This window comes from Saimiri boliviensis, chromosome 1 (assembly GCF_048565385.1).
Source record: "Saimiri boliviensis isolate mSaiBol1 chromosome 1, mSaiBol1.pri, whole genome shotgun sequence".
Classification (NCBI taxonomy): domain Eukaryota; kingdom Metazoa; phylum Chordata; class Mammalia; order Primates; family Cebidae; genus Saimiri; species Saimiri boliviensis.
In genome coordinates, this window is record NC_133449.1 from 70,698,769 (window position 1) to 70,724,658 (window position 25,890).

General features: G+C 36.7%; 1 pseudogene; it reads right to left on the reverse strand.

The window, feature by feature from the left end:
• Positions 1-16,273: 16,273 nt before the first annotated feature.
• Positions 16,274-20,038, reverse strand: LOC101031312 (ubiquitin-associated protein 2-like; annotated as a pseudogene).
• Between the last annotated feature and the right edge of the window lie 5,852 nt (positions 20,039-25,890).

Below are 25,890 nucleotides of genomic sequence, written 5' to 3' on the forward strand. Positions count from 1 at the left end.
AGGTTATCCTGGAACAGCCAGAGGGCAAGATCCAGGATGGAAAATCCTGGGTGAGAACCACAATGAAGCAGATGGCTTCTACGAAGCAATCACTGCTTTTCTGGGATTGTCAGATGAACCAGAGATAGCTCAGACTTGGTCATTCCCTAAGGAGGCATTGCTTATAGATGGTAAATATTTCAGCAGCATTCAGCTGCTAAAATGGGGTCAAGAAGGTCAACTGGAGCTTTGAGAATTTCTAGACCAGACCTGGAGCTATCGCAGGGAATCCAATAGTAAGGGGTAAGGTGGAGCAGCAAGAATAGAACCAGAAGGAAGTGTTCTGGATCCTCCATTCCTACTTCAACTAGGGCAACTCCATATCTTATTTCACTTAAACAAAGAAATTTACCTTAAAAACTACTCTAAAGACCTCTGTTTTAGATAATTATTTATCTGTACACCAAGGTAGGGTCACATACTTTGGTGGCAATAAAAACCATCATTGCTGATTAAACTGCTTTGAGGCATTAGCAGGTTTGTTGTAGGAAAAATCAAGACAGATCAACATGTCCTGTGGTGTCTGGACAGAACAGACCCTGTGCAACACAGACCTCAGTGGACCCTGATATCTTCTTGATAAGTAGCTGTGGCACAATTGAGGTTAAAATGAAGTGGTAGTACAGGTTGCAGAGGGAGACAGTAGTCATTGAATATCACAGTTGCTGAGGAAGGCATAGTATTGAAAAGCATGCAGTGAGGACTGGATATAATCCAATCATGCTGGATAGTGCTGGTTGTTCATATTCAGGGGCTCTAACCATCTTATAACACTGGGCTAGACAAAAGATATCTGGATTTCTTGAGTACGATGATAAGCTCAGGAACTGGAATTCAAGCAAACTCAAATTCCAACGGCTTACATTTGGAAAGTGTTGATTCAGCTTCCCTGAATCAATTGGTAGTGTGAAGCTATGTACCAAAATAGGCTAAGAAATTATATAAAAATACAGTATGTATTTCTCCACTCAGGGTTATGGAAAACTCTATTTAATCAACTCTAAGGGAAGATAGGATTGTGGCATCAGATAGGAGTTTTACCTCTGTTATGTCAGCTTAGCCTCAGGGATCAAGTTCATGGGCTTTGAGTCATCCAGAAATGTCTAGTCCTTGAGTGTTGGATCACCAACCTGCTATGAAACTGTGCTTCCAAATGTCACACAGCACAACCAGGTGGAAGTTTTTGTTGCCATCCTCATGGCATGCATTGGTCTTGAATAGGGTGATCAGAATCTTGATAGAGTGACCAGAAAAGGCCCAAATCATTGCAGACCAAGTCTTAGTTTAGGTGTTTGAAAGTTGATCATTTCACACTTTGCTATTAAGTGTATAGTGAAAAGCATGAAAACACATTCTCTACTGTTCATGGATAATTTTCCTGTTCAAATGTTTAATTTTTAGAAATTTTTATGAATATCTTAAAATGATTTTAGATATCTTTATGACTAGACAAATTATAAAATCATAGATGTTTCAAGCTCCTCTTTGGCTTAGATCTTAAACAGAACCCGGGGGGTTTCATCTAGGTGATGTAAGAACACATGAGGTATCTGAAATAGCAAAAATTACAGAAGCAGAGAGTAGAATGGGAGTTTCTGGGCTGGGAAGAGGGAGAAATGGAATGTTGCTATTCAGTAGGAATAACATGTCAATTATGTAAGATAAATAAGTTCTAAAGATCTGCTGTAGGTCATGCCTATAGTTAATAATATTGTATTTTACACTTAAATATCTGCTAAAAGTATAGATCACATGTTAAATATTCTTCCTAAAATAAATGAATGAATAAATAAGCAAGTTAACAAATAGCAAAAGAAAAAAATGAATCCAGTAACAATTAACTGAATGGAAAGAGGCAGAAGTTTTAGATAGTTCCCATAAAACCTCTACAAGAAACCAAGTGAAGACATGGGTCAGTGGCTATGAATAATTTATCTTCCTGAGTCAGAAGTTGTACCTGTTTGCTCTAGAACAGATTTTTGGCTAAAATAAGTTCTTTGTAAACAAATCAAAAATATCACAGTGAGCTAGCTGGGAGTGGACAGATTTTGGTAAAATAATGTCATGTTCAATGTAATGCTGAAAGTAGAAACAAATAAATACAGTAGCATGCTTAGTTTGCACCACAGAATTCAGTAATAGTGTTAGGAGTCTGATCAATAATCTCTTACCAGCAATAAATAGTTACATTTTGTGAGCTAAGAAAGTACAGTCAGACAGCAAGTGGGAAGTTAGTACTGAACCCATATCAAGGAAGTTCTACAATCTAGTGTGAGGCAGGTGTTAAGGTCAGTGAAAGGACTATATTTGGGTATCAGAAGATGGAAACATGGGTTCTTTGCAGAAACTCCTCAGCAAATTCTGTCACATTACTTTCTGCTTCCATAGGATTATTATGATTTAATTCCCTCATGCATAGCCACTGCTGTCCAAAGACACTGCTATTGTTCTGCAACACTGCTTAGCTTCCAACACTTATATTCATACTTGTTCCAGGGGTGTCAAGTTAAGAAACTTTTGATGAGGCCACAAGGATCACAGCCATGTTTCAAATATGTCCTCACATGTACATTAAATATTGTTACATATTTCTTGTCACTTTCAAAGTCCCTAAGGCTTTGGTGATATCTTCTCTTCATTTATCTCATATTACAAAAGAATTGCCTCTCAAATGCCACCATAATTATTGACTTCCATAATGACCACTTTAATTGAAATCATTTGGGATTTCCCAAAGGTAGTCATTCAAGAGCCATATAAATGAATGACCTATTAGCAGATTTAGAATGCTACACATTATTAACAAAGTTAATTCCTCTTTCATCCGTCCATCACCCCAAGGATTGTAGCATTTCAAAAGGAACAAATCTGTTTCCTCTTTAAGATTACATCAACTAACACTTTGGCTTACCTACCATAGACCTTACTAATACACACCTCCTGCTAGGGTTATTAGTAATTCAGAGAGTTTGTACGTGAGCTTGGTTATCATTTACAATAGAAAGATTAATTATTCTTAGAATTGAAGATTGTTAATGAACCCCAAAATTCTCATCTAAATCCCTTATTTCACAGACACCCTAATGAATTGGTAGGCCTTAGGATCCTAAGTGGAATGTTAGAAAAACATTCATTCTTTGCTAAGGAGGATTTAGAATCAATTACCTTAAAATACTTTTAGCCAGAACTTTGCTAACAAGATTCATAATGAACTATTTTTGTGTTCTATTTATATGGAAAAGCAACTTCTAATTATTCATCCTCTCTCAACATATTTATTGAAAGCTTTGTTATGTATAAGGTATTGTTCTGGATTCCAAGATCAGGACTTTTTTTTTTTTTTTTTTTTACAAAGAAATAATTCTAGCATATGTCCTAGTATACTGGCACAATTTTATTTCTATTGTCTCTCACTGAGTGAAGAAATTAAGTTGATTTATTTTCATAGAAAATTTCAGCAAGAATACTGAAACAGAAAGTGATTACCGTGAATTAGTAACATCAATAACACAATTAACCACCATTTCTAATGACCAAAATACTCTATCTTGGGTTAATTGCAATTTTACTTTATATGGCTACAGAGAACTTAAAGGATTTTGTGGGATAATTGCAGGTCTTGAAGTAAGTAAGGAAATGAAAAAGACACACTGGAGTAAGTAGGTGCTCATGTAAGCTACTCATATTTTTTCCCACTTTCTTTCAAAGATACAGATGTAGTTACAGTATTGAAATACAACACTTGCTATTTAATTCAGGGAAAATTTACCTTATCAGGTTCTTCAGTGCCGGATTGTCTGTAGGCAATATTCCTACTGCTTTTTGTATGGGAAGACAAACTATGGAGCTTAGATGAAGTCTTAAACTTCATAACATAAATGAACAAACTATCTCTGAAACATTTACTGATACTATATCATAGGTTATTTAGATTCCTAGTTAATAGCATATTAGCTTATTTTATTTTTGAGTATACGTTCAGCTGAACTGACCAGTCGCTAAGAGTTTTGAATGGAATGTATATTTACCACCTCCACTTCCTACACAATAATTAGCCAAGTCTAGCCAATTTGACCAATGCCATCAAAAGAGTACAAAAATGCACTGAAATATTTGTCTACAGAACGATCTGCTATTGAAAGATGCTAGAGTTTCAGGCATGTTTGCTGACAGAATAGAACATAAAACTTAAAAAAGGCTACATCTTCTGAAATTCGTCAGCATAAACTCATTTTGTTTCAATTTTTTTCTCAATATCTATTAGTTTCACACACGAGATTGGTACTATATTCCTTGTTCCACCTATGAGTCTATTTTTTAAACAATAGCAGATTACTGCTCTTTCCAAACATAGAAGTGAAAATTTGAATGTACATTAGTTTACTGTACTGTTATTTGATGCTTATCTTTCTCTAGTGCTTGCTATTCTGTGGTTACTAATTATTCTTATCAAATACATAGATTTATGCTTAGGTGTTTTGGTAGTGTGAATAATAAGCAAAGGATAGATTTACCTCCAAATGATCATTTGTTATGAGTTGCACAAAATATTACGTTCATCTTAATTTTATATAAGCTCAAGCTTTTCACATTTCTTATAGTACTCCTAATATTCGTTGTGTTTGTCTTTTGGGAGAAGAGGAGAGTGCTAAAAGAAAATTTCTTAAATTTGAAAATATGAGTCCTCTTAAGCCTTTTTTCTTGGGAAAAATATGCAGACAGTACTAAAGCCAACAGATAATCTTCCTTTACAAATTGGGTCAGGAAATGTCTGTCCCATTCCAAAAAGAAACACTTAAGAAAGAGAGGATGATTTTGCAAAAATTCACATGAAACTTTTTTCTAAATGTTTGATTATATGCCAGAGGAGAACAGTATTAGAAGGATCAACTCAAAGAGAGTAAGGATATTTACTTTTTATAGCAAACACCACATTCAAAAGCACATTCTACCCAGAGGGTCCAATGCCTCCAAATCAAGTTAAAACTGGCTGGCTTAAGAAAATAGTAACTGCCTAAGTTTCTCTCTATGTATACATCAACTTAAATAACAAAAAATATCAACAGAATATTGTTTAATAAAACCACACAGGATCCATGGCTTCAGCATTACTACTAGAAACTGATATATCATAAACTTTGTATTGCCTTGAAGTAGAGAAATATATACTAAATTCCAACAGAGCTTCCTTTGCCTCTGCAAGTTTGTGGGTGAAGAGAACAAGGAGGAGGGAGACCCTAGGTGACTACATGTGAAAAAGCAGATAAGATTCAATGTCATCAATGAAGCATAGGCAAAATCATCCTCAGAAAGAGAAACCAATACTGAGAACAGATCTGGGCCTGAGTGGTTCACTGCATCATTTACAGAGAAAGGGCTTGAATCTGAACAGAAGAGGCTGAAGCCTAGAAGAAGTATTGCTTTTGGGAGACACAGTAATAAATAAAGGGTGTGACCCTTGAGATATGGCAGTAAAAAGGAAGAATAAAGTATGAGAAAAATCAAGGATGGTGCTGAAACAACAGAGAACCTTAAGCGGCAATTTATAACGTACATATAATAGTTATAGATATTTTTGAATCAAATAAAATAGAAACATGATAGTAGGATTATTTTAACATTCCATCCTTCATGCAAAACACATTAACTGTATTAAAATATGAGTAGCAGAACTAAATAACATAATCAATAAGGTAGAACTTTTGGAAATGTATCAAACAATATGCCATGATAATTCAGAATGAGGCTTCTTGTCAAGTGCATATATTATGTTCACAACAATTGACCACATAAGTTGCTCAGAAAATTTCATGAATTTCAAAACACTTTAAAAACAACATTCCTGATTCAATGAAATAAAACCACATTCCTGACTCAATGAAATAAAAACAACTTTCCCGATTCAATGAAAACTAAAACTAAAACCCGTTCTGCTTGTAAATTAAAAAAAACAAAAACAAACTTACTCTTAAGTGAAAGAAGAAATGCAAACAAAAATTAGAATACTAAAAGTAATATAAAATACTCTATGTTTGACTCTAACTGATAAACTTAAAGCAGTACCAGGAAACTATTGATAGTTTTAAACACCTACACCAGTAAAAATTTAAAAATAAAAATAAATGAATTCAATTTCCAACTCAAAAATCTAGGAGAAAAACAAAGTAAACATGAAGAAGCACAAGGGAAGAATCAATTAAAAAAAAAAAAAAAACAGATGGAAATCCATGAAGTAGAACATAGTAAAACAGTAGATCAATTTAATAAACCAAAGACCTATTTCTTTGAGAAAAAAAGTATCTAAAACACACACACCAGCCATTTAATCAAGAAATAAGGTGAGAAAGCACAAATATACAAAATACCAAATTATTAGGTATAAATAACTACTGATTGAGAATAAATAATTTTTTTTAAATTATAATAAATTACTTTGCACTCTTCCACACAAGCAATTTGAAAATGTAGACGAAATGTCTGGTTTCCAAGGAAAAGAGTTCACCAAAAGAAATCCATAGAGAGATTTTTTTAAAGAAAGTAAGTAGTTGACAGGGAACTACTCTACAAAAAAGGACTATCCCCGGATAGTTCATAATTATTTCAAGTACTTAGTAATTAGCTAGTTCAAATGCTATATAAAATATCTGGAAGCATAAAAAATAAAGTTAAACATTAAAATTCTTTATATGAAACTAGTATAACTAATACAAAGACAATAATAGAAAAAGAGAAAATTACAAACTAACATCACTCATAAACATTGATATCAAGATTCTAAATAAATACTAACAAATAGAAAATTATCCAAAAAAATAAGCGATGAACAAGTGTTATTTGTACCAATAATGTAAATTTTGATAATAGAAAATCTGAATATCAATCACTATTTTACTAAGTCTAAGGAGAAAAATTATTTGTCTTTTCTCATAGGAACTGAAAAAGCATTTGACAAATTCAATACCAATTCTTAATTTAAAAAGCATAAAAAGGATAAATGGCTACCTGATAAAAACATATGCTTAAATTACAGCAAACTGACACAAGAACAGAAAACCAAACACGGCATGTTCTCACTCATAGGTGGGTTTTGAACAATGAGAACACATGGACACAGGGAGGGGAGCATCACACACTGGAGTCTGTCAGGGGGAAACAGCGGAGGGCCAGTGGGGGTTGGGGAGTTGGGGAGGGATAACATGGGGAGAAATGAGAGATACAGGTGATGGGGAGGAAGGCAGCAAGCCACACTGCCATGTGTGTACCTATGCAACAATCTTACATGCTCTTCACATGTACCCCAAAATCTAAAATGCAATAAAAAGAAAAAAAGGAGAAAAAAGGATAAATGGCTACCTGATAAAAACATATGCTTAAATTATAATGCCTGCATGTTACTTAACAGGAAAGCAGAAGAATTTCCACTGAAATCAGCAATAAGCCAATATGCCCACTGTCCTCACTACATTTAATGTTATCCTGAAATTGTTAGCCATTGTAATTAGACAAGACAAAACAATTAGAGACACACAAATTGGTAAAGAAGTGAAAGTCTTTATTGCTGATGAAATGATAATATATACACCTGCTGGAAAACCCTAAATAATAAATGGTCAAACTAACTTAAACAATAAAGTAATTCATCACTGTAGCAGGCTGTAAAAATTAACAGACAAAAATCATTAGTCTTCATATATGCCAATTAACATGGTTTGGCTCTGTGTGGCCACCCAAACCTCATCTCGAATTGTAATCCCTACATGGAGGGAGTGACTGGTGGGAGGTGATTGGTTCAAGGAGGAGGTTTCCTGATGCTGTTCTTGTGATAGTGAATGAGTTCTCACAAGGTCTGTTGGTTTAAATGTGGCAGTTTACCCTGATGTCTCTGTCTGTCTGTCTCTCTCTCTCTCTCTCATGCCACCTTGTTTCTCCTTCCACCAAGACTGTACGTTTCCTGAGGCTTCCCTGGCCATGCAGAACTGTGAATCAATTAAATCTCTTTTCGTTATAAACTACCCAGTCTCAGGCAGTTCTTTAAAGCAGTGTGAAAATGAACTAATACACCAACAGTAACTAGTTTTAGAAGACACAATGAAAGAGTAAAAACCTGTTATATTGTTAGTGACAACAATAAAAATGCCAAAGCATACACTTAACTAAATAATGTGAAAAACATATGAAGAAAATCATAAAACACATTTGAAAGAAAAGTACACATTAACAAATGAAAAGGGTGTCTCAACATAGACATCACTTTCTCTCAATGTATGAATTTAGTGTATTTCCAAACCAACAAGCTTTACTTCTAGAGCAAGAAGAATTGATGCTAGAGATTTTATTGAAAAAGTGACCATATAAAAATATTGAGGAAAATAATAAAAATGAAAAGCTTTTTGAGGAAAGGGTAGGTGCTAGTCCTGACAAGCATTAAAATGAATTACAAAGCCTCTATAATTGAAGCAGTGTGACACTGATACCTGAATAGACAGATCAACAGACTAGAAGAGAATAACCAGAGATAGACCTAAGTTCATATGGAAATTTAATATGTGATAAAGTGGTATCTCAAATCAGGAACAAAATTGTACTTTTTTTTCTTGATCTTTTATTCATAAGCTCTAATGATAACACTATTATTTGAAAAGAATTTATTTTATCATGAAGGAAATGGGAATGTCTGTATCAATATTTTGACTCTATCACTCATTTAATCCAAGACAAAATCTCCTTGCTCTAAAGAGTCCAGGTACTTCCTGAATACAAATGAGTGTTGCACTGAAACCAAGAATTTATTTAGAGAATAGGGATAAAGTTATTAGTAATTAACTACTTAAGACTTTCTGTTCTAGGGCAGCTATTGGACCCAGTCTTTTGTTTCCTGGTTGTGATAGTAATAGAGAAAGCCTGATGAAAATCTAGGTTTGTTAACACATTTTGAATGTCAAACTGATTTTTTCATAAGACCTATTTTATTAAAAACAAGAAAACCAAAAAACTGGACATTTTGATAAATGATTTTGAAACAACTAGATACCAATTTAGAAAATATCTTAAAAGTAATAAACTCGTTCCTGAAATCATAGAAAACAACAAACTCCAAATGGTTCAGAAGTTTAAATGTAAAAATGTATAAATACTAAATTAAGGCTTCAGTAAGTGCTTTTATAACTTAGGTTTAGGGTAAAGCTTTTGAACTATAGTTTAAAAATGAGAAGCAACAAAAGACTGACACATTTTGCTACATAAAAATAAACATTTGCAAATATTGGTCTAAAAACAAATGACAAGTTCAGAAACAGTATTCAAAAGATATCTTAAAGGGCTGATGTTTTAACAGGCAGGGAACTTCTTAATATTAAGGAAAAAAGGCTAAGTTCAAAATGGACAAATTACCTAAACATAATTTTTTTTAAATGTTAAAATGACCTTCAAATCTATTAAAAGTTGTTTATTTATAAAAGAGAAATTCAAGTTTAAGTATATTGAATACCATTAAATTTAAATTTACATTAAAATATACTAAATACTAGGCCTCATTGGTTAGTCAAAAATGCAAAAGGTTAGCAATATACTATTGACACACCTGTTGGAAAATGGACATTCTCTTTCATTGTTGGTGGCAATCCAAAACGTGACTCTTTTAAAAGGGAATCTGACAATATCTAACAAAACTACAAACTCATATGGCCCAGAAATTTTACTTCTAGCAATTCAGAATGAAGGTACACCTCTAACAAGCATCACTTGCAATTAGAAACTATTAGCAATTACTAAATTGCCCAAGCAAGAAAGATTCAATAAATTATGGAATATACACACAGTGGAGTACTATGGAATGAAGAAAAAGAAATGAAGAAAATTTCTATGAGCTGATAGAAATGGATTTTCTATATGTATTATTAAGGGGAGAGGATCAAAGTGCAAAGAAGCATCTACTGCCTGCTAATCTTTATGGGAAAATGGAGAAATAAGAAAACACGATTATTTTTATGTAAAAAAAGGATAAACTAGAAACTTCTAAAACTGATTTTTTATGGAAAGGAGTTCAGGGTGGAATTTATAGGAGAGAGTAATTTTTTTTCTAAGTACCATATTTTTGTATAATCTTGACTTTTGGAATTACATAAATACTCTGTAGATTCAAAAAATAAAATAAAACTAACGAGGCTGAGGTTGGGGAGAAAACCTAAAATTCAATGCAAAGATAAGCAAAAGAATTCAACTTATTTCAAACAGAATTACTCTAAAGGAAAAAAAAAATTCAAGTGACTTCTAATGCAGTTTTCATTATGTATCCTTAGACTTAAAAAAAAAAACAAAAAAAAAACAAAAAAAAAACAAAAAAAAAAACTGCAGCCAAATCTTTAACTCTTTGTAATAGGGATGTTTGTTGCAGTGGTATCTTTTTTTTTTTTTTTTTTTTTTTTTTTTTTTTTTTTTTTTTTTTTTTGAGACGGAGTTTCGCTCTTGTTACCCAGGCTGGAGTGCAATGGCGCCATCTCGGCTCACTGCAACCTCCGCCTCCCGGGTTCAGGCAATTCTCCTGCCTCATCCTCCTGAGTAGCTGGGATTACAGGCACACGCCACCATGCCCAGCTAATTTTTAGTATTTTTAGTAGTGACGGGGTTTCACCATGTTGACCAGGATGGTCTCGATCTCTTGACCTCGTGATCCACCCGCCTCAGCCTCCCAAAGTGCTGGGATTACAGGCTCGAGCCACCACGCCCGGCCTGCAGTGGTATCTTAATCAAGAAATCAAAATTAATATGATTAGCAAAGGGCATACAGATATCATGTTTCTTCTGATATAACAATTTGGTATGAAAGCATTGCTTATGCAGTATTCCTGCCAAAATGCAAAACCTGAATCTAATAAGGAAACAACAACAACAACAACAAAAATAAACTATGAGACTTTTTAGAAGACATCAGCCTGTATTTCTTTAATGATTTCTAAGATGTGAAATACTAAGTAAGTCTGGTGAACTGTTCCAGATTAAAGGATACTAAAGAGATCCTGGATTGCATCTGGTGCTGGGGAAAAATTGTTATAAAGGACATTACTAAAACAATTGAAATTGAAATGTACAGTGTAGATTAGAGAATAGCATTAAATCCATGTTAAATTTTCTGAATTTAAAACTTGTTTCTAGGAATAAACACTGAAGTATTGGGGTTAAAGGATATGTTGTATGCAGCTACTCTTGTGCAATTCAGAAAAAAAATATGTGAATATCTATAGAAAGAATGATAAAACAATGTTGTAAAGTGTTAAATTGAAACCTGGGTAAAGAATATTCAGAAGTTTCTTGTACTGTTCTTACAATTTTTTCTGTGAGTTTGAAATTATTTTGGAAAAAAATAGTTCAAAAAAAGAAGCATAGAAAATTGTGTTTAGTACCACCTTCTAAGGAAATACTTTTTATTGTACCATTGCAAGTGGTTAATGTTAATACTGACTGCATGGAGAGAAGTATGAACTTTTCAAAATCATCAGGAAAAAAATGCCTCTCCTGTAATACAGGTGTTTTAAAACAATGGATTTAAACATAATCCTTTATTCTCTTCCCAGCTTAGTACTGTTTCCTATAAAATGGGATTGTGCATCATTCACCTATCAGTTATGCTGAGGTATTCTTTTGTAAATTTCCACATGTATAACATTAATTTGTGAAATAATTTGAAAGGTATATTAAAAATTATATATCTAGAAATCTCTCCACTTGCAATTTAAAAAGCAAGATATTCTCTTAGAAAACCTTAAAAATATAGAAAAATATATTAAAAGGAAAGGAAAAATTATTGTGATAATTTAATGAAGAAGAAAAGAGTTAAAAGGTTTTGAGCTTTCTTGGATGAAGAATCAAAATCATTTGAAAAAAAAATAGAAGGGAAGACAAGAGTAGACAAAAATGCTGATTTATTTATGAAAATAAACCCACTGCATTCCCAAAATAGTAAATTTGCATTGGAATTCACTAAATTTTCTTTCCAGAAAGTGATGTCTCTTATAAAGAATGAAAAACAATTTGCTGATACTCAGTCTCATTAGGCAGATAAATCAATAACTACATAAAGCCTGAGTAGCTTGTTGGCACAAACTTGCATGACCTTATTTTCACTTAAATGTATAAAGATTTGTCCTGGCATTTAAAAAGAAACACTTTTAAGTTGTCAACCAAAAAATCTATACAAACAAGTGAATAATTGAATTATTCACTTTTTATGCATATAGAGCTAGAAGGATGGGGAGAAAAGAAAAAAGAGGGAAGGGAATAGATGAGGATTTTCCAGGGAGCCTTCAAAGCTGAAGAAGACTATGACTGAGAAATAAACCACAGCACTATGTAAAGATCTGAAATGTGCCTCATCTTCAATCAGGCCGCCAGCCAATTGTGGATTTAAGTGTAGGACAGCTAGGCCACTTTTTCGTGAACTCCTTTACTGTCAGAATTTCTCCCTAGTGTTCAGGCTTTTACTGCCATAGGGAGAATTGGAGGGGGACAGGCCTTCCCTCCCAGGGCCTCCTAAGTGGTACATCTGTCACGGATCATGTTATAGAACAGGAATGTTTGTTTTTGCTCCTATTCATTTCAACTGGCAGGCAGTTATTATTAGAATGAAAAATTAAGCCATTATGCTGTAGAAGTCTCGCTGGCTCTATCAAATTTATGGCATTAATACAGCAAAATTATCTTTTATAGCTGATAAAAACAGCTGTACGTAGGCTGCTGGCCTGTTCCTATACGGGAAGAAACACAAAATGGCAGCCATCGTGGGACACCCCATGCCAAGATGGAGGCATCAGTGGCCATTGCTGTTGGAGCAACACATGGACACAGATGTCATAAGCAGTGGTGCTCTATTCTGAGAGAGAGTTTTATTTTTATTAGCCTTCCTATAGGAAGGAAACAAAATTATACCTTCAAGTTTTCTAAAAATAACTCTACACTCCTTTAAGTAGCATTGCTATTTATAGTCTTGCCTTTTTTCTGTTATTTAGTGAATGTTTCTATTAACATTTCCGAGATAAAAATATTCATGTAGCAATTACAGCTCTTCAGAAACCAATGAATTGCAACTATGGCCACTTCCTATTTATAAACCACTCTTCTAATATCTTTAGGAGCTGCTCATCTCTTGTAAAAGATTTGAATCATAAAAAATGCAAAGCACAATAAGTACTGATGTGCTTTTCATTCCAAGAGCATTGTAGTGATAACTCATTCAGGCCACCTCTGTAAAGGTCACATTAATGGCGGTACCCACTAGACCAGAACACTATCGCATCCCTGAGGTGGTGGGGGGAAGGTTAGGTCTCCAGGGCATGCTTGACTGAACTAGCACGTCAACACCTGGGCATTTTTCAAACCAAATTCTTGAATATTTTCTTACCATGTGTAATAATACCTAAAATGTCAAAAGAGTAATATTTTAATGCTATCCTAAAGACATATTAAGAGTGTTGTAGATTCTCCTAATACTCATGTGTGTTTATACATAAATACATACATACATACATATACATATACACACACACACACACACACACACACACACACACACGTATGAATGATGATATTTTTTAATTTATTTGTTGATTTTGGAGGATGTTTTATTTTCTTTCTAGGATCCATAAGGATGATTTTATTTTAACATAGCTTTCCTTGTTTGATAGAAACTTGCTTAGCTTTTAGAGAGAGAATCTAATTTCTAATTTTGTCAAGGTGGTATATATTAATGGCAAGTTTTGACCTTACCATTGATGTAAGAATTAAAGGGTAGATACATGAATACAATTACTAAGACTAGATCCTGATGTAATATCCAACTGGTCTACCCTTTTTTCTTCTTAAAGATGTAGTAGGTTTGTCTAAAAATAATTTTCCTTGCATTGGAACCAAATCATTTTCTGAGTGAAAAAAAAAAAAAAAAAAAAAAGAAAAGAAAAAGAAAAAGAAAAAAATAACTTTCTTGAGGTGCAGACTCATGGGGAAGTGGGGAAGTTGTTTTGTTTTGCTTTTTTTTCTTCAAAGATAAAGTTACCAGAGAAAATGAAGCAAATGGCCTGGTATTAGTGGTGATGAAAAGATCTTTTAATAAAAGTAATATCAGTTATGAAAGTTTCTTATGTGGCATGTGCCATTCTTCACATTCCATACATACTGATTTATTTCATGCCCATTTCACAGACAAGGAAACTAAAGCATTTGTTAAATGAATTGCTTGAAGTCATACAAATATTAAGTAACCAATCAAAATTCAGATGCAAGCAGCCTGGCTCCAGAGACCTCATCCCTACACACCATGTGAAGCTGCTTTCCCACTACGAGGGAATGGAGTGACCAGGTAGCAATTTGAGGTCTTAGTCAGCAAAAGAGGCTGGTTTCTTGAAGAGGCCTTGTCCAGCAGGCTTTACCTTTGTTTCTCCCACCCCTGCTCTGCCTTCTTCATCAAATCTTGGGCAGGTGTGGCTCTGTGGTACTAAAGAAGCTTTTCCGTGGTGGCTCTTATTTCTGTTGGAGCACATTATACCTTAGATTAGTAGTGACTTTTCCTTCCTGAGGGAATTGTCTGATTTAACACTTTATTGGATTAATTTTTTCATGGCCTAATTTCACTCCCTATGAATTTGCAAACCCCATAGTAAATGTTAATTTGCTAAGGTCAGCAAATTAAAAAAATGATAATGTCAAAAGCATTCTTTTTATCAGAAATTATTAAGTTTATGATTCCTTTCGACATTGTAAAAGGATCTGTGGTAAACACTTTACAGGATACTATAAATTGGATGTTTACAATCCAAGATTATAAGGATAGTTTTTTTTTTTTCTTAATTATACATTTAAATTCTGGTTTATGCCACTTTCTGTTTACCTAACTTTAGACAAATTAACTTTTCTATGCCTCAGTTTTATCATCTGTGAAAAGAGAATAAGAACGTCACAGAGCTGTTGTAAGGATTAAGTGAGAAAGATAATATGCAACTTCCTGTATATACCCGAGAACAAGGTAGGTGCTAGGTAAAGATTAATTCTTTTCCCTTGGATAACTGTTAGTTACATATGAATAGACAGAACATAGGTATGAAAAAAGAAAAATATTAAATGTAGACATACATTCTCAGGGATTTCGTATTATTTTATATACAGGGTAAACACTGTGACTGCTGACAAGAGTTATGTTTAAAATTTGAGTTGAACATCCCATCACAATTGATTTCTTCTTATGAATTGCAAACAACTTCTCCATTCAGTTTGGAAAAACATTATGGGATAAGTAGAAATTGGGAAGTCATTTATATGACTGCTGGAATTTTTACTTAGCCTATAAAATTTCAATTAAGTGTTATAATTTTGGTTTTAGAAATTTAATATTTATAAAACATTACTCATAAGAAGGTAATTATTTTACTTCAAATGAGGCATATTATGAAACCTAACTTTTTCATTGAGTATTGATTATGAATGACAAAAACATGTCTCAACAAGGTATTTATATAAAATGAGAACTGCATATTCACACATGATGACAGTAATAAACAATAGATCTATTTATTTGTTTTTAAGTAAAACTTAGAAGCAGTTAAAATGAAAAGTGGCATAACTGTATTTAACTCACATTGTATGTGCTCCTGAAAGGTGGTTATGCTGAAAACTATGGAAATATATGATCTGGAATGGACATGGTTTCTGTTTTTTATTTTTATTTTTATTTATTTAGAGGTTTTCTTTTTATATATACAAGACACATTAATCTGTTAAATTTGAGGACACAGTACAAAAAAAACCCCACCTCAACAAATTCATGGGGCAATGCTGTTCATATGCATGGCACCATTTTGTTGTTTTCCTAATAATAAAGAAGGAGACTTAGGGCTGTTGGACTGATATATATGAGGGGGTCCCACCTCCCCACCTTATTCATACACCACTAGGGTGAACAGAAGGAAGCAAAGGAAGGGCAGGGCCCGCAGAGGTTTTATAATCTTGAATGCAGGAGGGGAGAAGGAAGGGAAGGGAGGGAGAAAGGAGAAAACACAAATCCTATAATACACACAACATCGTGGGGACGGTATAGGAATGGGTCAAACATGAAGCTGCGTCATGGGGTGGGCTGCTGGGGGTGGGGAGGCAGCGGAAACCACCCACATTCTTTTTTCCTTGGTGCTGTTTCCATGGTTTCCAGGCTGAGAAGCCTCTCAGAAGATGGGACCGGGAGAAGAGGGTTCGGGCCTCAGTTGGCCCCTCAGCTGTAGCTGTCGTAGGCAGACTTGTTGGTCTGGGACTTCTGTGGGATGGAGCTGGTCTAGCTACGCTGCTCACTGCCCATCTGGCCAACCTGCTGCAGGTGATGGTAAAGGATCTGAGAGTACAGCTGTGATGAGGGGTCAGAATGTGCATAAAGGAGTCAGGTGGGGAGGCAGCAGCTGTGGCTGGATTGATGGTGTCCCCACTTCCTAGGGCTGAAGAAAAGTTGTAGGAAGCAGCAGAAGTATTGGAATGAAAATCTTGCTTTTCAAAGGACTGTTGGGTTTTGGAGTTCACAGAGCCCGGGATATCTGGCATGTCCATGTACTGGAGGTAATGAGACATCACTGTTATATCCATGAGACACATATCCACTTGGCTGTTGGAAAGTGGGGAGCCAATGCATTCACACTGACATTCACACCACGCTGCTTGGAAGAGGTGGGAGCCACAGGGAACACAGCAGGCCCAAAGTGGAAGGTGCTAGGGAGGCCTGGGACTCCCGTATAGTAAGGCAGGCTGGTCTAACTGCAGCCAGGAGGCAGCGCCAGGTTCAGGAATGTCTGCTGCATGGTGCTGTGAGTCTGCATCTGGTCCTGCTGAGGTTGGGCCAAGGTTCTGGCCGGGGCTGGGGAAGAGGCATCCCCACGACTTAACTTCATGAAGTCACCAGAATAAGGGTTGCTGGCCAGGCTGCCATCCCTCCCAGTCAGTGGAGTAGTGGATGTGGGAAATGGGATGCTGTAGTAATCCAATGGAAATCTTTTCTGAACCATCTGCAAGTCATCATAACCATATACTTGTTGTAGGTAGGCATGGAGCAGCCCTGGAGCCATAATATGCAGATTAGATAACAACAGTGGAACTCCTGTTCCTGAAGTCGTAGCAACTGAGCTTTGAGTCGAGGCTGTGACGCTGGAGTTGCTGCCTGGGCTGAGGTCCAGGCTGCTGCCACTGTTGAGACTGGAGGAGACACTGACCACTAGGGGAGGTGCACATGTGGTGAAAAACGTGCTGGAGGAAGAATGGAGATTCGCTTCACCCTCTATGCTTGTGTGCAAAAAAGTGGATGTCGAAGTGTGCCCAGAAGATGTTGATGATGAAAGAGCATTCTGCTGCATAGACAATGTGCTGCTGTGTTGTGCGGTGTTAGTATTTGGAATCTCCTCACTGTGGCTCAGGCCACCGAAGGAGGATGAGTGCTGATTGACTATCATCAGTAACGAGCTGCAGTACCGTTTCATTGAGATGGGGGATGCTGGAAGTGGAAAGTGAATCAGATTTCACTGCAGAGCCTGTAGCACCTTCAATCTGTAGTCTATAACTGCGTGGCCTGCACAGAACTGAAGCCATTCTTTGCCTGAGTCAGGTCCTTTTGGGGTGATGAATAGGTGGAGCTGGGGCACCGCCAAGTCTGTGTGGATCTCTGTTCATAAAGAGAGCCCTGAGCATTATTTTGGGAGGTATAGGTTGTCGACTGAATTGGGCTGCTCTGATAACCAGACTCCTGACTCTGGCTAGATGAAACTGTAGATGAAGATACACTGGTTGTGCTGGTATACAGGCTACTTGGAGCCTGGCTTGAAGAGGTGCTCATGGAGACGGTGGACTCATAATCAGCAAGGACAGAGGCTGACCCAAACTGCAATGTCCCAAACTGCAGGTTTCGCCCTGAGATATCTGCTGAGGCAGGCATCTCCATAGCCAGAGCAGGAATCTTAGAAGTCAAAGAGCCTTTTTTCTTCTGCCGTTTCGGTTTCTGTTGAGCCAGCTGAGGGCTATACGACTGATTGCCTGAAGATCCACGCGACATCAGTGGAGCTGACGTGGATTTGCTTGGTAAAGGAGAAGACAGAGGTGGAGGTGCAGCTGTGGAGGTAGTCACTACAGGTGACTTCTCCTGAAGGAATACCTCCATCGTGGTTGAAGATGGGGGTAAAAGCCTGGTGCTTTGTCAAGGGGCTGTGCATTGCTTAAGCATGTGGGACTTAAAACCTAGATGACCATTTGATAGGTGCAGCAAACCACCATGGCACAGGTACACCTATGTAACAAACCTGCATGTTCAGCACATGAATCCCAGAACTTAAAGTAAAATTACTTGGGTTCTTCAAATCATACTGCACCAGTGATGGGGATTGTGTCATTGAGCCCATGTCCCAAGAGGAGGTGATGGTGCTTAGAGATTGAGAATGCTGAGGAGTCAACTGAGCCAGAGCTTGAGCAGTTCTGAATTGCTCCAAGAACCGAGAGCCCATAGTACTTGGGTGTTTAGCATCACTGACATCACCAAATCCTTTCCCGAACATGCTCACAATACTGTGATGAGAAAATGTGTTCCCTGAAGCAGGCTGTGATATGGCAGTCTGCTTTTCATTACTGAACACCAGAGGTAGGGCCACAGAAGGTGCTTGAGACTGATCTGGATTAAATGATTCATTCTCCATTGTAGATGGTGTCTTCGCCAGCAGAATAGCAAGATCAATTCTCTGACCAGCAGTGATTGTCACATTCTCTGCAGGCAGAGGCACAGAAGAAACATTAGAGGCAGTGAAGATCTTGGTCTCAGAAAGATCTTCATTCTAGTCTTCAGTCCCCCACTCCTCAGTTGCAGTCTTCCATGCATCAGGAGCAGCCTCAAATTTTGTGGGATAATCTGACCCCTCAACCCCAATGAAATCAAGTCTTGTCCCATTATCTATTTCAAAGTGATCAGTGTTGTTCCACCTATTGGTGCTACTCTTGCCATAGTTATCACCAGTATTGGCTGGCTCTGCATAATCAGCTGGGTTAAAGGTTCCCATTCCTTGAGCAGAAAACCTTCCTCCTCATGTACCAGAGCCACCTCTGCCTCAGCCACAGTCTCTTCTGCTTCTTTCTGTTCCTATTCCAGAAGGCCCTCCACTCTCGGTGTCATCGGATCTATTTTCCTGACCTCAAAATTCTCATCCATAGTTGGTTCCTCTCCCCTGTCTTGGTGGCTGACCACATTGCTGACTATAGTCTCTGTCCCAGTCTCAGTTTTCTTGTTTTCTTTGCCTTCCTCATTGGATGCCATCTGGCCACCATCCTTCTGGCCTGAGACTCCCTTTTTCTTTCCGACCATCTCGCAGGAATGTGTGTCTGTGTTTCCTTCCAGAAGAACAGTGATGGTTCTGTTGACCTCTCCATTGCAGTCATGCAAAGCAATCACGCATTCATCCTGGTTCTTGCCTGTACTATCAATCGTTTCACCTTCTCCTCAAAGTCAGCATCATTATGGTCCAGAATCATCTGTGCAAGTCGAATTTGTTCTGCAGTGGCCTGTGGCCACTGATCGTGCTGTGTCTGGTTTTGGTTTTGAGATTGTTCCCAATTTCCCCGGGCTTGGTTAGTGCCCACCAACATCATCATTTACAGTACACACAAATAACAGTATTTACAACGTAGAATACCGGCCCCACCACACTGCTGCTGCTGCCACCGCTGCACTCCCAACTTTACCTTAGTCTTCTCCACACTGACACCAGGGGTTTCTGTTTTTTAAGCAACTAATACACACATACATACATAGACATCACAGACATAGAGACTGCATGTCAAGATAAATGGAAAATTAGGTCAATACCCAAAACAACAACAACAAATTCAAGAACTTCGATTTATATAAAAATAGGTTGGAAGATCTAGAGAATGGCAGCAAATTGTTGCAATCTTTCCATCTGACAAAGGTCTAGTATCCAAAATCTACAAGGAACTTAAATAAATTCATAAGAGGAAAACAAACAACCCCATCAAAAAGTGGGCAAATGATATGAACAGACACTTCTCATAAGAAGACATTTATGTGGCCAACAAACATGAATAAAAGCTCAACATCACTGGTCATTAGAGAAATGCAAATCAAAATCACAGTGAGATACCATCTTATGCTAGTTAGAATGGCAATCATTAAAATATCAGGAAGCAACAGATGCTGGAGAGGATGTGGAGAAATAGGAACACTTTTACACTTTGGTGGGAGTGTAAATTAGTTCAAGCATTGTGGAATACAATGTGGTGATTCCTCAAGGATCTAGAACCAAAAATACCTTTTGACCCAGCAATCCCATTACCGGGTATACACCCAAAGGATTATGTATCACTCTACTATAAAGACACATGGGCATGTATTTTTATTGCAGCACTATTCACAAGAGCAAAGACTTGGAACCAACCAAAATGCCCATTAATGATAGACTGGATAAAGAAAATGTGGTACATATACACCATGGAATACTATGCAGGCACAAAAAAGAAAAGTTCATGTTCTTTGCAGGGACATGGATGAAGCTGGAAACCATCATTCTCAGCAAACTAACACAAGAACAGAAAACCAAACATGAGTGAGCATGTTCTCACTCACAAGTGGGAGTTGAACAATGGGAACACACAGACCCAGGGAAGGGAATATAACCCTGTTGGGATTAGGGGGAAAGGGGAAGGAGAGTGTTCGGATAAATACCTAACGCATGTGGGGCTTAAAACCTAGATGACCATTTGATAGGTGCAGCAAACCACCATGGCACATGTATACCTATGTAACAAACCTGCATGTTCAGCACATGTATCCCAGAACTTAAAATAAAAAAAATAAATAAAAGTGAAGGTTACTCTTAGACACACACCCACAAAATAAGTTGGAAGAAGTGCCAAAAGCTAAGCACTAAAGGTTATATTGCACAAAATGGCTCTGTCTTCAAAGACAAAAATCAACTCTCTGAATTTAGTTTGAAAACCAATTTAATTTAGTTTAAAAAGCCAAACTTTTATATTTATATGCTGCCAAGAGTAAGAGTTGGTGTGACCAAATTTTCTACTTGCCAACCTTATTTTGCATTTATTCTGTATATATTCCTAAGTCTATGTATACATGCATATCTGTGTATATACATGTGTACACAGAGCCACCGTTGTGGTCTAGACATTCATACCATCCAGTAATATTGGCTAATACCCAGCTTTAATGGAAAGTGATTTAAGAAGACGTGGGCTAACATGAGAAAAGATTGTGCTTATAGGAAAATTTTAACACAGCTCTTTGTTTGCACAGTGGAAATGTGTCGCTTTGTTTCTATGCAGACTGTACTGAAAGATCCCATATTGTCAGCAGCACTTGTATTTATTTTGGAAGTTTTGCCCAAGTTTCATAAATCTTGTCATATATCAAGTTATTCTAAACATGGCCAAAGTAAATAATCTGCATCCAGAAGAGTGAAAGATCATTTGTGCCCTAATTGCAGAACAACGTCTTCTCCCAGCCAATGCCACAGCTCTCCTTTCATTAATCAGGCCTCTGGTGAGTAACATCTATTGATGTTAGAATTTTCTCTGAACAAGTTTCAGAATATAAACCAGTCTGGAATTGGGATATTTAATTGTTTAGGTGATAGTAAAAATAACTCTAGTTTTTTTTTCTTTTTAATAATTGTAATATTGAGAAACAAGATAAACTTAAGAGGAATGTCAATCTCAGCAATTTGGAAACACTCATGAATCCTCTTAGCCCTGTTACCCTTGGCTAAACATGATTCAGCTTTATTATCTAGTTTGATATTCTCCCCCACCATCCATTTTCAGCTATTAATCTCATTGAGTTTTTCTGTCTGGACATTAAACTACTTAAAATTTAACAAAACATTACTTAGACACCAGCAACACAGATTTTTCATGCTTCTGTGTGAAAGCTGCTTTTATCTAGAAATTTCCTTTACAAGCATGTAAAACCAAGATAGAAGTGTGACCTCCTGTTGAACAGCTTTAGGGGCTCTGATGTTCAGCAATTTCTTGTAGGGCCTCCATTCACACACTGGTTTGGCATTTCAACTTTACCTCCTTCTTATACCTAAGAAATAGTGTTACCTACATCCCAGTTAGGGCACTCGCCTTTGTTCTGATGACAGTCACCTTCTTATTACCCCCATCCAGAAATTTGTCTGAGACCAGCACCTGTGTTTCCCTTTTGCTATTTTCTGTTTCATGAATTCCCAAGGAGAGCTTGTGTGTTCCACATTGACTGTCTTACTGTATTTAAACAAAATTCACTTAAGTGATAAGACACTGAGAGTAAACAAGACTAATGCAAAGGGTGGTCCTACTCTTGGCAAAGCAAACAAAGAGATAAACAAAAAACTAGATCTAAGGTTCTATATCCATCCATCCATCCATCTATCCAACCCATATGTACTGGTTGCCTCTGTGCATCAGTACTGATATAATGATGACTAGGACAGAATCCCTGTTTTCCTAGGGCTTATATTCCAGTGGGGAATGACAAGTAGTACATATACACAAATGACATAGTTTCTGTTGCTAATGAGAACCACAGACAAACTAACCAGAGCATGGCCACTGAAAGAAAGGGTTTGAAGAGTAGCAGTTTAATATTAAATAGAATGTTTGGGGAAGACCACTCTGAGAACATGATGTTTGAATTGAATCATAAGAAAGAGCTAGCTGTAGGAGGGCATGGGGACATTGCAGTCAAAGCGGGCATCTGCTACAAAGGCGTGAAATCAGGAAATTGTTTGGAGTATAAGAGAAAATGGTCCAAAACCTATAAACTCTTTGGAGTGACCAGTTTAGGATTTCTATTAGTTGGGACCTTTGGTGGGGAACCTGTGGGCTTATCTGTGTTTTGAAAGAGACACCTGCATCCTTTGACCTCTAGCTCTGAATCTTAGTGTGGCCATAGCTCAGTGTAGCCAGGTGCCTGCACATTGGATTTTTCTGATTATTTCCCCTGAATCTCACTCAGGAACTGATCATCAAGAAAACTAAAATCAAAATTGAACATCTCCAAGATACAATCTAATCTATGAGTTAGAAGTAAATGGGTCATTTATCTCACAGAGCAAAAGACCAATATAAATGATGAGGAGAAATGGACCTGGTTTCCTGGTAACTGTTTTTGTCATGATCTTTTCCATTCCATCCTATCCCATCCCTTCCCCTAATTCTCTGCCCTCTAATAATTTGTCTTTTTGTCACAACTTGCTGCCTTCTTTCTGATTAAATGCTGCATGCCACTTAAAATGGTTTCTACTGATATAAAATTAAGTTTATTATTTTCTGTTGGGGTCTCTGACATGCCTAGGTTTGTTCCTTAATTTGGGAACACCTGGACTACTTCTATTGACTCGATCTTTGATAGAAATTGATGAAGTATTGTGATTTTAAAAAATTATTATCACTGCTTTCTTCATCCTCTTGTCGGGGGTCTCCAGAATGTTGGATTCTAGGCTACACAGAGAGGGATGAACACATTGTGATCCCACCTTCAAAACTCCCACAGTGTACAGGGGACAAATACACAGAAAGGAGCAGAAAGATGCAGAGATGAAGTCCTTGGGCAACCAAAAGTCAATTCATTTGCTCTGGACAAAGGGCAAGGCAAGTTAGGAAGAAGTTGGATAGTGACTAGTGTTAGGTGTTAGTCTGCAGCTCCCCTGACATTGCCAGTTCTGGCTTACTATGAGGAGGGCAACAGCAGATCCAGTCTCATCTTTCCAGCTTCTGGGAAGAAAATACTGCACTCTCAGGTATTTACCTTAATTCTTAATCAGTCACATAATTGCTGCTCCAGCTTTCTTGAACCATTGAGTGAGCTATGGCTACAGTTGCTGAATTATTATTTTCAACAGAACCAGTCAAAATGTTTTATAATTTCATTGTCCTTCAACATGAAGCCTGGCTCCAGATTATGACACAAATTGATATTGCAAGTTTTATTATCTTTGCTCTCTCACTAATCAGTCAAGGTCAGGTGAGGAAAGATTCTTCAAGATTTAGTTGTTATCTATGATGGCAACTGAGACATGGGTGCTGGAAAATGAAAAGGCAATTACAGACAAGGTTTCTACAGGCTCAAAGTAGAGAAAATGCCAGGAATTTATATTTAAATCCTTCTCACTCAATAGCTGTTTTCACCTGATGAATGGGACAGGGTTTCATCTGGTTAAGGTAAACCGAGGTAATAATCTAAATATCACATGGTTAATACTTTTGAACCAAGAGAATGAAGATAATCATATATCAACACATTTGGGGCTTCTAGCTTTGCCACCTCTCCCCACTTCACACACAAACAGATGAAAACAAATCATTTTTAAAGCATTTTTCTTCCCAAACGTTTTATTACATTCAATGTATTAGTAGCTAGTACAAGTAGTAAATAACAAAGCCTTTGGTTTGTTTGTTTGCTTGTTTGTTTTGAGACAGTTTCATTCTTGTTGCCCAGGCTGGAGTGCAATGGCACGATCTCAGCTCACTGCAACATCTGTCTCCTGGATTCAAGCGATTCTCTTGCCTCGGCCTCCCAAGTAGCTGAGATTACAGGCCTGTGCCACCACACTCAGCTAATTTTGTATTTTTAGTAGACATGGAGTTTCACCATGCTGGTCAGGCTGGTCTCTAACTCCTGACCTCAAGTGATCCACCTGCCTCAGCCTCCTAAAGTGCTGGGATTACAGGTGTGAGCCATGGTGCCCAGCCAACAAAACCTGTTTTTGTGTATAGATGCAGCCACAGAGAGCAAACATCATAGAATATTTGTAAATAAAATAGGCTAAAAAATATGTATTTGCAATATATGTCTTTTTATTTAGGGATTCTAGTCAGTTATAAGAATGTACTCAGCAAGGGAAATTGGGAGTATGTGGAATAGCCTTAGCTATAAGTACACTTACAGAAATACTATCAACAATAGGGAAACATGAAAATCTAAATGTTCAGTCAAAGGGGCTTGGCTAATTAATTTCCATACACCCCCAAAATGAAAGACTATTAAATAATTATCATAATTTACCATGGAAAGATATTCATGATATATATTGAAAGGAAAAACAAGCAGACTGTGGAAATGTACATGTAGACTTAACTATACAAAATTGTCTTTGTAGTTCAAAAATGATTAAATATCTGTAATTTACTACCAAAGTATGATATCAATTTTGTACATAATAAAAGCAAAATATCTGTGTGAATATATGTGCTTGTGTGTACAAAGTCTCTGAAAATATATTTGCAAAGTTTGCAGTGGTTGTCAAGATAATAAGCTTAAAAAGCCTATTAAGAAGTTTATTAATAGTAGCAGTTATTATTCTCAATATTATTGTAATCTCCTTTTACTCTTCCATATTTTCAGATTTTTCTTTAAAAAGACTACAGTCCTGTATAATAAGGAAATACAAAATACACTTCATTTCATAAAAAAGAAATGAGTAATTTGATCCACAAACTTATGTGAGTGTTCTTTTCATTCAGTGATGAAAGCTCCTTTGCCTACTGTTCTTTATTCAGCCTTGATTCTTCGTCTTTTACTGTAGTAAAAGACCATTTTTCTCATCCTAGAATAGACATCCTAAAGAATAGCCAGCAAAATGTGAGCCAAAAAGAAAAGAGTGCATGGTTTACACCCCATTAACTGATCGACATCTTCAATTAACTCGAGTATCATTCTCTGTTCCCAAGCAAAAGATGTCTACATCAGGAATTTGGTGAACACACACACACACACACACACACACACACACACACACACACCCCTACATACATCAGTTAAGTTATGTTTTGAGTCATCTTAGG